Below are 14,246 nucleotides of genomic sequence, written 5' to 3' on the forward strand. Positions count from 1 at the left end.
TGTTTCCGATTCTGTGTCTCCCTCTCTCTGCCCCTCCCCCGTTCATGCTCTGTCTCTCTCTGTCCCAAAAATAAAAATAAACGTTGAAAAAAAAAATTAAAAACACATTGGAGCAAGGCATTCAAACATCTAAAAGAAAAGTTTCTTGAAGGTAGACTTTTAGACTGAATTTCTCATTAACAAAGAATAAGGAAAAATTAAAACATTTTAATACATACACTTTAATATGTAACAAAAGCTTGGCATCCATGTGGAATTTAATGAAAACATATCCAAATATATACAGCATATTAAATGAACATTCTAAAGAAAAATGTAAAATATATGAAACACTGATCTGAACTCATTATCCCATGAAAGACATCCAAAGAGGATAGCTGTACATGGACCTAGCAAGTAATTCTTGTTTAAACTAAAACAGGAAGATACAGGCTTCATGAATAATATATATCTTTAATAAGAAAGTGGAAAACATGCAACAAATATTTTATTAAGGGGCCGCCTCCTCCTGTATCTTTTCTAATGGCAACAAAAAGGCAGAATTGCAAATTAAAGCTAAGAAAAACAAAACAATTATGACCTTAATAAAAAAGACTAGAATATGATATGGTTCTGAGCTGTTGAAGGGAGAATGCATCTGACACTGATACTTTGAAAATTCTTTGAAAAGCAAAGTTTAAGGGAATAGGTTATAAATCCCGTTCTAAAGACCCATAGAGTAAAAATATTTGTACACTTATAAATGTTTAGTAGCTTTCACAATTCAGTTTATCAATAGGTAAACTGCATTGAAGATTTAATTGTGGGAAAATAAAAACAAAACAGATGCAACAATTCTGAAAACATCAATGTGAAGACACAAAGGAGAGGAATAAGAAAGAGTAAGGAGGAGGGAAGTATATCTATGCTAATTTCCTTACTTTGCAAACTATGAAGTCATTAGAAAATCTCTAAAGAACATGGATTAAGGAACTAGAAGCGTAAAACAGAAAATTAAATTTACCACTAAATTATTTAAAACAATAACAGGGGGACAAATCATAAGAGACTCTTAAATATGGAGAACAAACAGAGGGTTGCTGGAGGGGTTGAGGGAGGGGGGATGGGCTAAATGGGTAAGGGGCATTAAGGAATCTACTCCTGAAATCATTGTTGCCCTATATACTAACTTGGATGTAAATTAAAAAATAAATAAATTTAAAAAAATAAAAAAAAAGAAAAAGAAACTATAGAGGCTCCTGGGTGGATCAATTTGTTGGGTGTCTGGACTTAGGCTCAGGTCCTGATCTCACCCTTTGTGAGTTGGGGCCCTGCAGAGGGCTGTGTGCTGACAGCTCAGAGCCTGGAGCCTGCTTCAGATTCTGTCTCCCTCTCTCTGCCCCTCCCGACTCATGTTCTGTCTCTTTCTCTCTTTCAAAAAAAAACATTGAAAAAAAAAACTATAAATGAGTGGAGATAGTATTGGTAGGCTTGTGTGTGAATCTTCTCATTTTATATACTGTCTTACTTTTTGAAACTGTAACTACAGTTGCCCTTTGAACATTAAGGGTTTGAATCCAGTGAGCCCCCTTATAGGTGGATTTTTTCTCAACAAATACAGTACAGTACTGTAAATGTGTTTTCTCTTCCTTACGAATTTAATAGGACTTTTTTTCCCTAGCTTACTTTTTTGTGAGAATATAGCATACATGACACAAAAAATACAAAATGTGTGATAATTGATTCTTTATGTTATCACTAAGGCTTCTGATCAACAATAGGTTATTAGTAGTTAAGTTTCTGGATAGTCAAAAGTAGTATGTGGATGTTTCACCATACAGGAGGTAGGATCCCCTGACTCCTAAGTTGTACAAGGATTAATTACACATGGATATACCCACACATACATACTAGTGTACATAATACATATTTTCATAATTATCTATATAATTATCTGGATAGTGAAATCTAGAATACTAGCTAGTATAACTGCAAGAAAGAAAAGTTCGCCTTTAGCAAAACAGCATTGTCTCACCTGACCAAGAAGTACGGAGACTAATGGGCTAGAGCTGGTTCCTCACATAATGTCATCAGTTCCTGACTCATTATATCTTGGTATGTATAACTTTGATGATAAAAGCAGGATATGTCCCCATGGTGGCAAAATGGCCACCAAGAACGCCAAGCTTATGTTCAATCCGTCAAGCAGGCCAACATTCCAGTAGTCCTGTGATAACCCAGTAGCTCCACAAATAATCCCAATACTGACTCTCTTTGGCTAACTTAATGGAAATAATAGTAAACATGTATTTTATCATTTACTAGCTGCTTGATGCTGTTCTAAATCTTAGGGAAGAGAAACAACTAGCATAGGTTTTTATGGTTAGTGAATGTTAGAGCTTGGATTTGAACTGAAGTGGTTTTACTCCAAATCTGATGATTTTAATCAATATTCCACATACTCATATCTGAACTGATTGCTGTAATCTGTTCACCAGGCCTGGGTCACCTGTCTACCTCTACAGTGGAGTGAGGTCAGTACCCCTAAACTGTATGGACTGAGAATAAGACAGGATAGTTCCTCCAAAATTGCTAGACAGATTAAAAAGTACTTCAAATGAGCTGGAAAAGAGAGAGAGAGAGAGAGAGAGAGAGAGAGAGAGAGAAGAAAACAGATGAAGAGTGTGAAGCTAAAAGAAGAAACCAATAAATGAGGGAGAGGGAAAAGGACAGAGAGAAGGAAAGGGAGAGAATTAGGGAGAGGGAGAGGAGTATATACAGGCTGGTTTCCAAATGGTTTTTCAGTGTCTGATTCCAAACCCTTATGAGACACTAATCCTCTTCTGACATTGGTTCAGTGATAAAATAGACCCCCTTGTCATCCAGTATTTTTTTTTTTTCTTTTTCTTAAGCTAGTTGAATAAGCCAGTGTTGATTACATTATTAGAATTTGGTCTTGGCTCTTATAAGTTTGTAAGGGATATGCCCTTTGGAGTAGAATATGAGATCCAATGAAATATTTGTATATCTGTTTCAGGACTTCTTGAATAAATCTTTTTTCAGAAATTAAAAATAATGGAAGCAATAATGTTAAATCTGTGTAGTGTGATAAAAGTCACTCTCAATTGTTCATTTACTCTACCATTTACATATTCTGTGTTTTTACATTAAGAAAAATTATATTGGAATAGTCTATAATGATTTTAAATATTTGCAAGTTAAAGAGAAATGAACTATCAAGCCATGAAAAGACAGTGGAAGAAAATAAATGCGTATTGCTAAGTGAAAAAAGCCAATATGAAAAGGCTACATTGTGTATGAATCCAACTATATGGCATTCCGGAAAAGGCAAAACTATGGAGATATAAAAAAGCAGTGGTTGCAAGAGGTTGGAGTTGGGGGAGAGATGAATAGACAGAGCACAAACGATATTTAGGGAAGTGAAAATATTCTGTATGCCATATGGATGACCCTATGCCATTATACATTTGTCCAAACCCATGCAATGCACAACACCAAGAGGAATTCTAATGTAAACTATGGCCTCTGGGTGATAACGATGGGTCAGTGTAGGCTCATCAGTTATAACAAATGGAGCACTCTGGCGAGGGATGTTGATAAAGGGAGGCTATGCATGTGTGGGGGGCAAGAGGTATTAGAGAAATCTCTGTAGTTTCTTTTCAATTTTGCTGTGACCCTTAAACTACGCTGAAAAATTGTCTTAATTCGTAAATAAACAAAAGGGAGTAGGCAAGCGAGTGCAAGTGACTTTTATACCTCATCACCAATACAAGGGAAACATAGGCACGTCGGGTCTATCTGCAATTTTGATGTATCAAAGAATAATGCCTGGCAACATGCTGTCTGGTGCTTTTCAGCAATTGGATTGGAGAGTTAGATATATCTACTCTGAATTCCAAGTCTTTCACTTATTTGCTAGGGAATCATATAGGTTACTTAAGTTTTGTTTATATTTTAGTTTTTTTTCCGTCTGCAAAAGTTGACATGAAGGATTGTCATGAAGATTAATTAAGATAAGACATATAGCATATATAATCGTAATTCAAAATAAAGTCTTAAAAATGTTTGTTGTTCTAATTTTCATGAAGTGAAGTGTAAATTCACAATTTATTCCTAAGCAAACAGATCCTTTAATAGAAAAAAATAAATTCCAAGACTAACCTATATCAGGTCGTGTTACCACACGTGTTATAGACCAAACAAAAGGCAAATTAATATTTTGTGTTATTTGTCCTTGTATTCACACATTCTCTCTCTCTTTTTTTTTTTTTTTTTTTTTTTTTTTTTTTAAGATTCTGATTGAGTGGATTTGATGCAGGGTTTGGAACCTGCATTTTTTTAAATTTATTTTTTTATTATTTTTAAAGTTTATCTATTTTGAGAGAGAGAGAGCACAAGTTGAGGAAAGGCAGAGAGTGAAGCAGAGAGAGAATCCCAAGCAGGCTCTGCACTGTCAGCATAAAGCCCAATATGGGGCTCGAACTCACAAATGTGAGATCATGACCTGAGCAGAAGTTGGATGCTTAACTGACTGAGACGCCCAGAACCCCTATTTTATTATTTTTTTAATGTTTATTTATTTATTCTTGAGAGGGAGAGGTAGAAAGCAAGCAGGGGAGGGACAGAAAGAGAGGGAGACTGAATCCCAAGCAGATTCCATGCTGTTAATGTGGAGCCGATGTGGGGCTCGAACCCACAAACCATGACATCATGACCTGGGCCATAACCAAGAGACAGATGCTTAACCAACTGAGCCACCCAGGTGCCCTGTATTTGTGCATTCTAAGTTTTAAATTGCAGCAAGGTGTAGATAGACAGAGTCAGGAAAACATAATGAGAGAGAGTGGAGAGAAAGAGCGAGACAGAGAGAGATCCTGGACATCCTGAAGAAGTCATTGTGAAGGCTCCATCCTACTGAAGAAAAATAACCTTACTCTAGTTACACTGCACATTTAACCTTTAATTTTCCCAGTGCAAAAGGGAACGCTAAATATTTCTATAATATATTCATTTCATTCTCTCTCTCTCTCTCTTTTGATTCTGTGAAATCTACCATAGTTTATCACTTGGATTGTTTCATTATCTCCTTAGCATGCCTCCCCATCCCCATTCTTGATTCTTCTAAGCCCTTCTTTATAGCTACATTAATCCCAAATGGAAATGTAATCACCATCTCCCCTGCCTTAAAACCATTGCTTTAAGAATAAAGAATATTATCATTAAAATATAAATCTCCTCATTGTCTGATCCCTGCTCTTCCCTGTTTCCTCCTCCTCTTTCTCTCTGTCTCTTTCTCTCTCTCTTTTTTTTATGTTCAGAAAAATAAAGTACATTAAAATGTTCTACTAATTATTTTAAATATTTAGGGCAGTCTTGTACTAATGACACTGTCAATTTATTACAATGTTAGTCAGGGTACTGAACTCGGAGACAGTTACCCAAGAAAATGTTACAAATTTGTTCCTTCAATTTGAGGCACATGCATTGTATGCCTTCCAGCTTCAACGTTTTTGCACTCCGAGGACATGCTTATTTCTGAGCCCGCGTTTAGTTGGAACAGTTTAATTGCATTAATAGGCCAGACAGATCATTGGATCATCTACGCCAAGAAGTCACACAGTCTCCAAAAACCCATATTTCTACTTTCTTATTTACTTCTCTGTGACACTGAGATCTATCAGACAAACTAGCAAACAAAACAACTAGTAAGAAGTAAGATTCAGTCAACTTGGTCAAGGGTTCAGTCTGGTCCACAGACTTCAATGCTGAACTTGCTCCATTTTGAGATATAAAATGAAACTGTGAAAACTTCAAGAAAAAATAATCCTTAATTTTGTTACAATAGATTATGTTTTAAGTTTCTAATATAATCCCAACCTAATGACTAGAAAACAAAATTTTAATACTAGTAACATGAAGAAAAGTGCAAAGCATGATAGAATATCCATAAGTAAGATGGATTAAAGTGGGTAGCTGTCTGACTATACATCTGGTGAAGGTGGAATTTTAAAAGAAGTGGATAGCATGGGATCATTATATATCTCAGGGTGTAATATCTTGAATGCAAATTTTGAATAACTTGGATATGTGGCCAAAACTGAAATAAGCATTTTTCTCTTTTGAAAGGCACAGCTGTGGAATTTAAAGATGAGTTATAGGACTTGCGTTCCAAAGTATTTGAGAATTACAGCCAACATAACTTCAAAACAAACCGATATAAATATAAGGAAGGAATCAAGCATTTATCCTGCTTTTCCTATATGAACTATAGAACTGGGTAACCGAAGAGTAGATGAAGGGAAATGTCTCATCATGAGAATATTTCAAAAAACCCAGGAAGAAAGAATGACAGAATTTCAATTTCAACATCTTTTAAATTCTAATTAATTAAAGGATTCAAGGATTAAGGGCTTTTAATTTTATCAAAAGAGACAATTGGTCATTAAATACCTCCCGTGATTCCTCAAGGGGAATACAATACCAGGTATAAAGCAGATTTGAAAAAAAAAAAAAAAAAAAGCTAGCTTGAATGTGATTAAGCCTCTCAACTCAATTACAAATTTGGAGAAAAAGTAGTAGAACAAGTTAAACTACAGAGGAATGCAATCGGTTATATCCTATAGGACAGATAACCTGGGCTCTTTAACAAATAGATTTCAGAAAAGAGAAATGATGGAGGGGATTCTATAGATTAAAACAGGGGTGCCTTGGGTGGCTCATTGGTTAAGCGTCCTACTCTTGATTTGGCTCAGGTCATGATCTCACGGTTCCTGAGATGGAGCCCGAGTGGGACTCCGTGCGTACAGCAGGACCCTACTTGGGATTCTCTCTCTCTCTCTCTCTCTCTCTCTCTCTCTCTCTCTCTCTCTCTTTCTTTCTTTCTCAAAATAAATAAATAAACTTAAAAAATTTTTAAACGAAAATACTTAAAAAAAACAGACAAAACTAAACTTTGATGTCTATCAAAACACAGTAGGATGATAAAGTAAGGAGGTAGCTACTATAAAAGTTTAGAGAAATAACTCAGAGAAGAGAGGTGCTGTGATTGGGCCTACATAGGGACCCTTGGGATGGCTTGGGAGGTTTTATTCCTTGACATGAATGGTGTGTAAAAGAATATTCACCTTTTGATAATTAGGTAAACTACACATTTGTTTTATGAGGCTTTCTATGTTTCTTATTTGAGAATAAGAATTTTTTTTTTAATAGGTCTACTAAGAGCAGACAGAGGAAATAAGTTATTTTGATATAGTCTTGAATTGGGGATCAAATTATAGACTGAGTTAATCCCTTTAATTAGCAAAATACTGAGTACCCTATCCCTAGTAATCTGTTTTGTTCCAAGGGTCTAGATTGGTGTTTACAAGATGTGGCATAGCCCTAACTCTTGTTTTAATGTGAAAGTACTTTGTGTTTTCTATTTCCTTTGTTTCTTTAATTAAAATGAATATTCATGAGTTGAAATTTTAGAATTTGGAAAGTTAATTGGGATAGCTGCTGATAATAAGGGTTAGAATGGAATATATACATAGGTTGGTAGGCTATTAAGATTTTTAATATGTTCCGCCTATCTCCACTGAGAATTATAAAAATTATCTCCAGATTTAATAAAGTACCTTAAACCCTTCACAGAAAAGCATATAAATGCGCAGCGAGCCATAACAATAACAATGATAATATGTCCTGTTGCCCAAATAAAACCAGGGTCAGTTGACCAAGACTGATGAATTTGTTTACAATGGGAAGATTGAGATAAATAGAAGCCAAAAGGAAACAGCAGAACGAATAAAAGGGAGGCAATTTGCCACCTTAAATATCACAGGAGTCCAGGAAAGCTGACAATTATTAGGTACGTTAAATATTACTAATATTTACCCAAATGTTGTCTGCCTAACACCTGAATCACTTACGACACAAATAATCCCAGACATAGCTGGATTTAGAGACATGTTTATATAACAATTTCAAACTTGATATTTTATACCAAAATTAAACATAAAATATGAATGTCTTTTAAGAAGTTTTAACTAATAAAACCTTCTTTCATGAGGAAAATATTTCATATTCAAAAACCATTCAAAGGAACCTAATAAATCCTTATTTTTCCTGTAGCTTCTCTTTTGAAAATTGTTTCAACTGATGAATCCACTCAAACATGTATATGTCTATACACAAGTAAAATTTGCCATAGACATGTTATATATGATAAATACAAGGCAAATGAATGCCTCTTAAGCCAGAATAATGTGTTTGGTCAGAACAAGCACAGGGGAGGAGAGAAGGAAGTTGGTTTAGAACACCCCTGAGTTATAGGCCCAGGGATTGGACCCATCAGAAGAAGACTGCTCATATCCCCACATCAGATGGCAGCAGCATCAGTTGACCTCCCAGGCCAGGTGTGGCTGTGCCCAGCAAGCTGGCTTCAATATCTGAACACAGGGCCTCCATGGCTCTTGGTCTTACTGAGACCTTCAGAAAATGGCCCTGTTTTTCTTGTTTAATCTGGTCTTGGAAGCAGACTTCTGCCTGAGGCAACATTTCAAAAGAGCTGTTTATGACTCCTCTGGCATCTTTCTGTCCTTTCCAGACTCTCCTTCATCTATGGAAAAATCCCTTCTCTCAGTTCTGTTTGTAAGAAACTCATGCTGACGTGATTTGAGATGAGAAAAATTCTTAAAAGAGAGGGAGACATACTGGTGAACCACACCAAATGAATCATCACATATCTTAAAGGAAAGGCCTTTGGGGCACCTGGGTGGCTCAGTTTCTTAAGCATCCGACTTCGGCTCAGGTCATGATCTCACAGTTTGTGAGTTTGAACCCTGCATCGGGCTGTGTACTGACAGCTCAGAGCCTAGAGCCTGCTTTAGATGCTGTCTCCCTCTCTCTCTCTGTCCCTCCCCTGCTCACACTCTGTCTCTCCCTCTAAAAAAATAAAAACATTAAAGGAAGGAAGGAAGAAGAAAGAAAGAAAGAAAGAAAGAAAGAAAGAAAGAAAGAAAGAAAGAAAGAAAATTTTAAAAAGGCCTTTAAAACCAGAGTATTATAGACAAGATCATAGCTAACAAATCTTAAAGGAGAAGAAATGTTAAAGAGAAAAATCAAGATACTGGTCATGAATAGCTTTGAGGGTTGCCTTGATTTTACTTAAAAGCAATAGGTAATTATTTATATTAATAACATAAGATTATTAATATCATAATATCAATGCTAACAAAGAGAAGTGCTATATCCTAGAAATCTTTTCTGAGACATGAGAATTGTAGAGTCTTATTCATTAATGCTGTTCATTAACAGGATTGAAAACTGGCAAATGTGAAGGCATCTAATAGCTGTGGATGTTTCAGGACATGTACGCCTTTCATTTGCACATTGCTCCATTTCCCAACCCTTTGCTCTGCTTGGTATTTTAGGAAAATATTCTCTCCAGTACCTTGGACAGCTGAGTTTGGACTAGTTCTGTAATGGGCATACTGGAGGACATAGATAGTTTCTCATTATTGCTCTGCCTTACAGCTTGCAGAGGAAGTTGGATCTCCCTCATGGCCCAGATCCTACCTGGGCAGTTTAGGCACATGGTCTGACTTCCATATTCTGGCTACTCCACTTTTCCTTTAACCATTGGGATTTTCCACCTTCCTACTCTTGCTAGTCTGGTTTGCCTACTTGCTTTAAATTGTCTAGTTGGATTCTCGGTTCTTTCTTCAGATCTAACTTATTCAAATTTTGCCTGATTTAATTCTCTATACTTTGAAAAACCTATCATGTTTTCTGTTCTCCTGAACAGAACCAAAGGAATTCAGAAAGTATTAAAACACCATGCACCGTCTGCATTCAATGAGAAGAGGCTTAAGCTATCAAGACATCATTTGAAATAATTCAGCTTATTTTGTGTTCCCATCTTCCCAGTCCTGCTCCAAATCAACATAACCACAGCACCTTGCTGGGGAAGAAGAAACACAATGGACGGTGCATGTCCCACGTGTAATGCTACTCCCTAGGGCTCTGCACTGTATACACTCACACCAAAACCATGGGGGAAGACAGCATCCAGGCAATAATAAAGATTTGATGGAGGAATCTCCAGGCTGTCCATGCTGTGTAAATATTTCTTTATGAAAGAAAGAAAGAGAGAAAGAAAGAAAGAAAGAAAGAAAGAAAGGTAAAAGAGAGAAAGAGAAAGAGAAGGAGGGAGGGATGGAGGGAGGAAAGGAGGGAGGGGAGGAGGGAGGGGAGGAGGGAGGGAAGGAGAGAGGAAGGAAGGAAGAAGCAGCATGTATTTACTTTACAAAGTATCCTATTTCTGATGCAAAAGGGAAAAAAAAATGGCTGATGGTAACATATTACCTAAAGGAGAGAAACTCCACTAGATGCCAGAAAGATGGACTAAAATAGGCTCAGAAAGCTTGAATTCAAGCCCTAGTGTTAATCTTTACTTTCTGTGCAAGCCAGAAAATAGCACTGAATTTCACTTTCCTCATCTGTGAAAGAGGAATAGTAATGGTAATGCCTATCTTACAGAGACGTCCTAATATTTAAAAGTTACATCCTCCTTGTCAGCTATGTGGGAGTTACTTCTACCTGAAAATGGAGCTATATTTTGCCAGGGGGCAGGCAATCACTTTCAGTACCCCTGGTGGCCTTTCTGTGAGAACAGAGCAGGTGGCAGAGCAGGTAAATGAGATTTTGAATCTGAGGCTAGTCAGTGGAGGTATCAAGTGAAGAGAAGTGACAGGAGGGCCGGGAAGGGAAGGACCCTGGGAGAAAAGCAACAGGGCAGAAGGAAAGTGGTTGGGAGAAAACCATTAATGAGATAGCAGGAAACTCTAAAACAGGGAGCAGAGTCTCACTCAAGGCTCTTTGCTTTGCCCCAACATCTAAAAACGAATTCCTAATTTTGAGAAAAGGTTAAGAAAGGAAAAATGGAACTTAGAGCAAGAAGAGACCAGAAAATTTAAGGTCTCCCCTTCCACCTGGAAATTTGTAGGAGTCTGAGTGAGGACTACCGTTGGCCTCGAATGCGGGTTGATTCCAATTCATTTAAGTCTCAAAGAACAAGGAATCTTGCCAGATAGGTCTTTATATAGAGATGAACCAGTTTCACATGAGAGAGCACGTGACAAACAGTGCAACACTAGACAGGACTCATTGTTTGTAATGAATGTTTTCCTCAATTAATTTGTAATGGTGATTTCAAAACCTTTCCTTTGTTTAAACCTTTCATTAGATAAATGTTTCAATTTTTAATTAGTAATCGTCAGGCTTCTATTCTGTGTAACCGTTTTACCCATAGTAGATTACAACACTAAGCCCTCCCTTGGTTTTTAAAGCACTCATCAAATAAAAGTACATGTAGGACATTGACGGTGCCATAATCTAGGCATCAGGCAGTTTTCTACCATTATAGTTAATTGCATCTTCGTTTGACTAAGAGCCACTCAAATAAGTACCATTCAGATGTCATTTTCAGAGAAGATCCTGTTTTCTTTCCCTGACTGCATATTGGTTAGGGAGGTTGCTTTGCAAGCAGTGTGCTTGACTCCATATCCCAGTGAGTCTGTCCCAATAATTGCTTCATTAATGGAAGATCACTTGATATTGGATATCTTCATGTAGCTTTAAAAGTCTCCTAAAAGCAATAGGTTCCTCAGTGATATCAAATTTTACGATCATTGCACCTGTAATAGAAACGCATGTAAAAAAACAGTGCCTGTCCAATCTCTGTATTGGAAATGCTTGTCTTAATTAATATGCATTATTTTGAAAAAATATACCAGTTAATATATAGTTTGTTAAAATAAATGTGCATTGCATTTAGACAAGTTGTAACTCCATGACTGTGATGTTTTGACTACAATGAGAACCAGTAGAATTTAAATGAACCGAATTTTTTTCCTTATCGATTTTTTCCCCTTAAACACAGGCAAATATACAATGTAATATCACATATTTCCCCAAGTAGCTTTCTCTCTGATAATATTTTTTGAGGAAGATCAAGAAGCAATACACAGATTGTCATTTCTACATTTTCTGTATTTCATATGTTCTTTTTTGAATCACGACTCAGGTAAACACATGGTGATTTTCCCTGCCTAGTTGAAAGATACATCTTCTAAGTCTAGTGATATTTGGCATTTTAATATTCCTTATCAGCGATGCCATACAACCAAGTAAGCTTGGTTATCTTTAAAACTATTTCATGTTTGGAATCAGCTGATCACGGGTATTACTTATTCTTTTGTTCATTTTGTAGTGATGTGAGATGACAGGTGTCCTTTTTTTGATGGAGTAGTGGTTTTCCAGCAAGGTTAACTGTCTTGGGCATATTCTATAATGTGAATTTGGCTTTTAAACTTCCCTTTAAAAACATAGAAATAATTTCTATGACAGAAAATCTCCTTTAAGAGTTTGAAATATATTTATATTTCATTTTGGAAGGGATTAAGCCAGAGGTATGCTTAGGGCTACAGCGTGCTAGAAATAATGCACGTAATGTACTTAATTAGAATGACACTTCCTAACTTCTTAGCAATTTTCTATCTCTCTTCTCTCCCACCATCATCCCCTTCTCATTCTTCATACCAGGATTTATTTTTCATCCCTTTATGAGGTTATGTCATTTGAAATGAGTAAATATTTGCACTTCTTTTATGATTGGCAAAGTATACTCAACATGCTTGTGAAGCAGTAATTAGCAAGGTACATGACTGTCTGTTAAGAAATACTGACATATTTTTAAAAAATAAATCCAAGCAGCATATCACGTCTCACATCTCTGTATTGGGAGTTACCTTCTAATGGAACAGCTCCCTAGACTAAGAATGTCACAGCAAAATGCGGAATTAAAACGCAAACAATTTTGCACCATGGCTCTGCTTCTAGTATCTATTTAACTCTGAGCTTTTCTTTTTTCTTTAAAAAAAAAATTCATGTTTATTTATTTTTGAGAGAAACGGAGAGACAGAGAGACAGAGAGGGAGAGACAGAGCACAAATTGGGGAGGGGCAGAGAGAGGGAGACACAGAATCTGAAGCAGGCTCTAGGCTCTGAGCTGTCAGCACAGAGCCGGATGCGGGGCACAAACTCACCAGCTGTGAGATCATGACCTGAGTGGAAGCCAGTCGCTTAACCAATTGAGCCACCCAGGTGCCCCAACTCTGAGCTTTTCTATGCTAAATACATATTCTCCTCACATAGTTGAAATTAATATCTTATAAATATAATCAGTAAAACGATTTTCATCAGAACTAAAATTATAAATGAGAATATATCTTAACTTTCTCTTAGTACAAGAATTCAAATAGTGTTCAGTAAGCCTGAACAAACATGTTTGCTCAGGAAGCTGATTCCCAAGCTGCGTGTCTGCTTTCTAGTGATAGGAATGACTTATCCTACAGGTATATACGCATGTGTGCTTTGGAGTGTATTATAATACATATCAAAGTAAAGGGTCAAAAACATCTCAATTTCTTATGACGAATTTAAAAATTCAGTTTCTTTTAAGTATGTACCTCACTTCAGCAACTTTATACTGGGAGAATTTCAATCATGTCTTCAATACAATAAGATTCATTGACTTTCACATTTCTGTGGGTCACATATCGGTTTTAGCTATGTCTGTGAACGGTATGATCAATGGTACATTCAGAGGTTTTGTTTGTTTCTTTGTTTACTCCTTAAAGTCGATTTATTATATTACAAAAACAGGGTCTCCAAAGTTCTTGCACACAAAGTAATATAGCCACATAGTGAAAAACAGAAGTAACAGAAGGAGAAATAATCTAAGAAACACAGGGGATGAAAAATGGAATGTATTTGCTTGACATTTGAAATGGGAAAAAGAGTCAATGAGGCAGAGAGATTCAGAAAGTTACTTCCAGAAGAAGTAGAGAAAGTTTTCACGTTGACGCCAGTAAGATTATGTCAAGGGACCTAGAGAAAGCTGGTATCATGCCTCAAAGGGGAGCTGGCTTGATGGTCTAGGGAATGAAGCTTTTATACATGTTCAGGCAAGTGTCTGGAATACTTTTTTTTTTTATATTGAAGTATAATTGACATACAAGATCCTATTAGTTTTAGGTGTCTGTCATAGTGATTGGATTTTTTTATATATTACAAAAGAATCCCCATGATAACTCTGGTTATCATCTGTCACCTTACAAAATTATTACGATGTTATTGACTATATTGCCTATGCTGTACATTATAGCTGCATTAATTAATTTGTTTTAACACTGGAAGTTTGT

General features: G+C 36.4%; 1 pseudogene; it reads right to left on the reverse strand.

Moving 5' to 3' along the window:
• Nucleotides 1–9,544, reverse strand: part of LOC121030065 (tigger transposable element-derived protein 1-like) — a 71,152-nt pseudogene extending 61,608 nt beyond the window's left edge.
• Between the last annotated feature and the right edge of the window lie 4,702 nt (nucleotides 9,545–14,246).

Source organism: Herpailurus yagouaroundi, unplaced genomic scaffold (genome assembly GCF_014898765.1).
Source record: "Herpailurus yagouaroundi ecotype Mexico unplaced genomic scaffold, PumYag 139, whole genome shotgun sequence".
In the NCBI taxonomy this organism is placed as follows: Eukaryota; Metazoa; Chordata; class Mammalia; order Carnivora; family Felidae; genus Herpailurus; species Herpailurus yagouaroundi.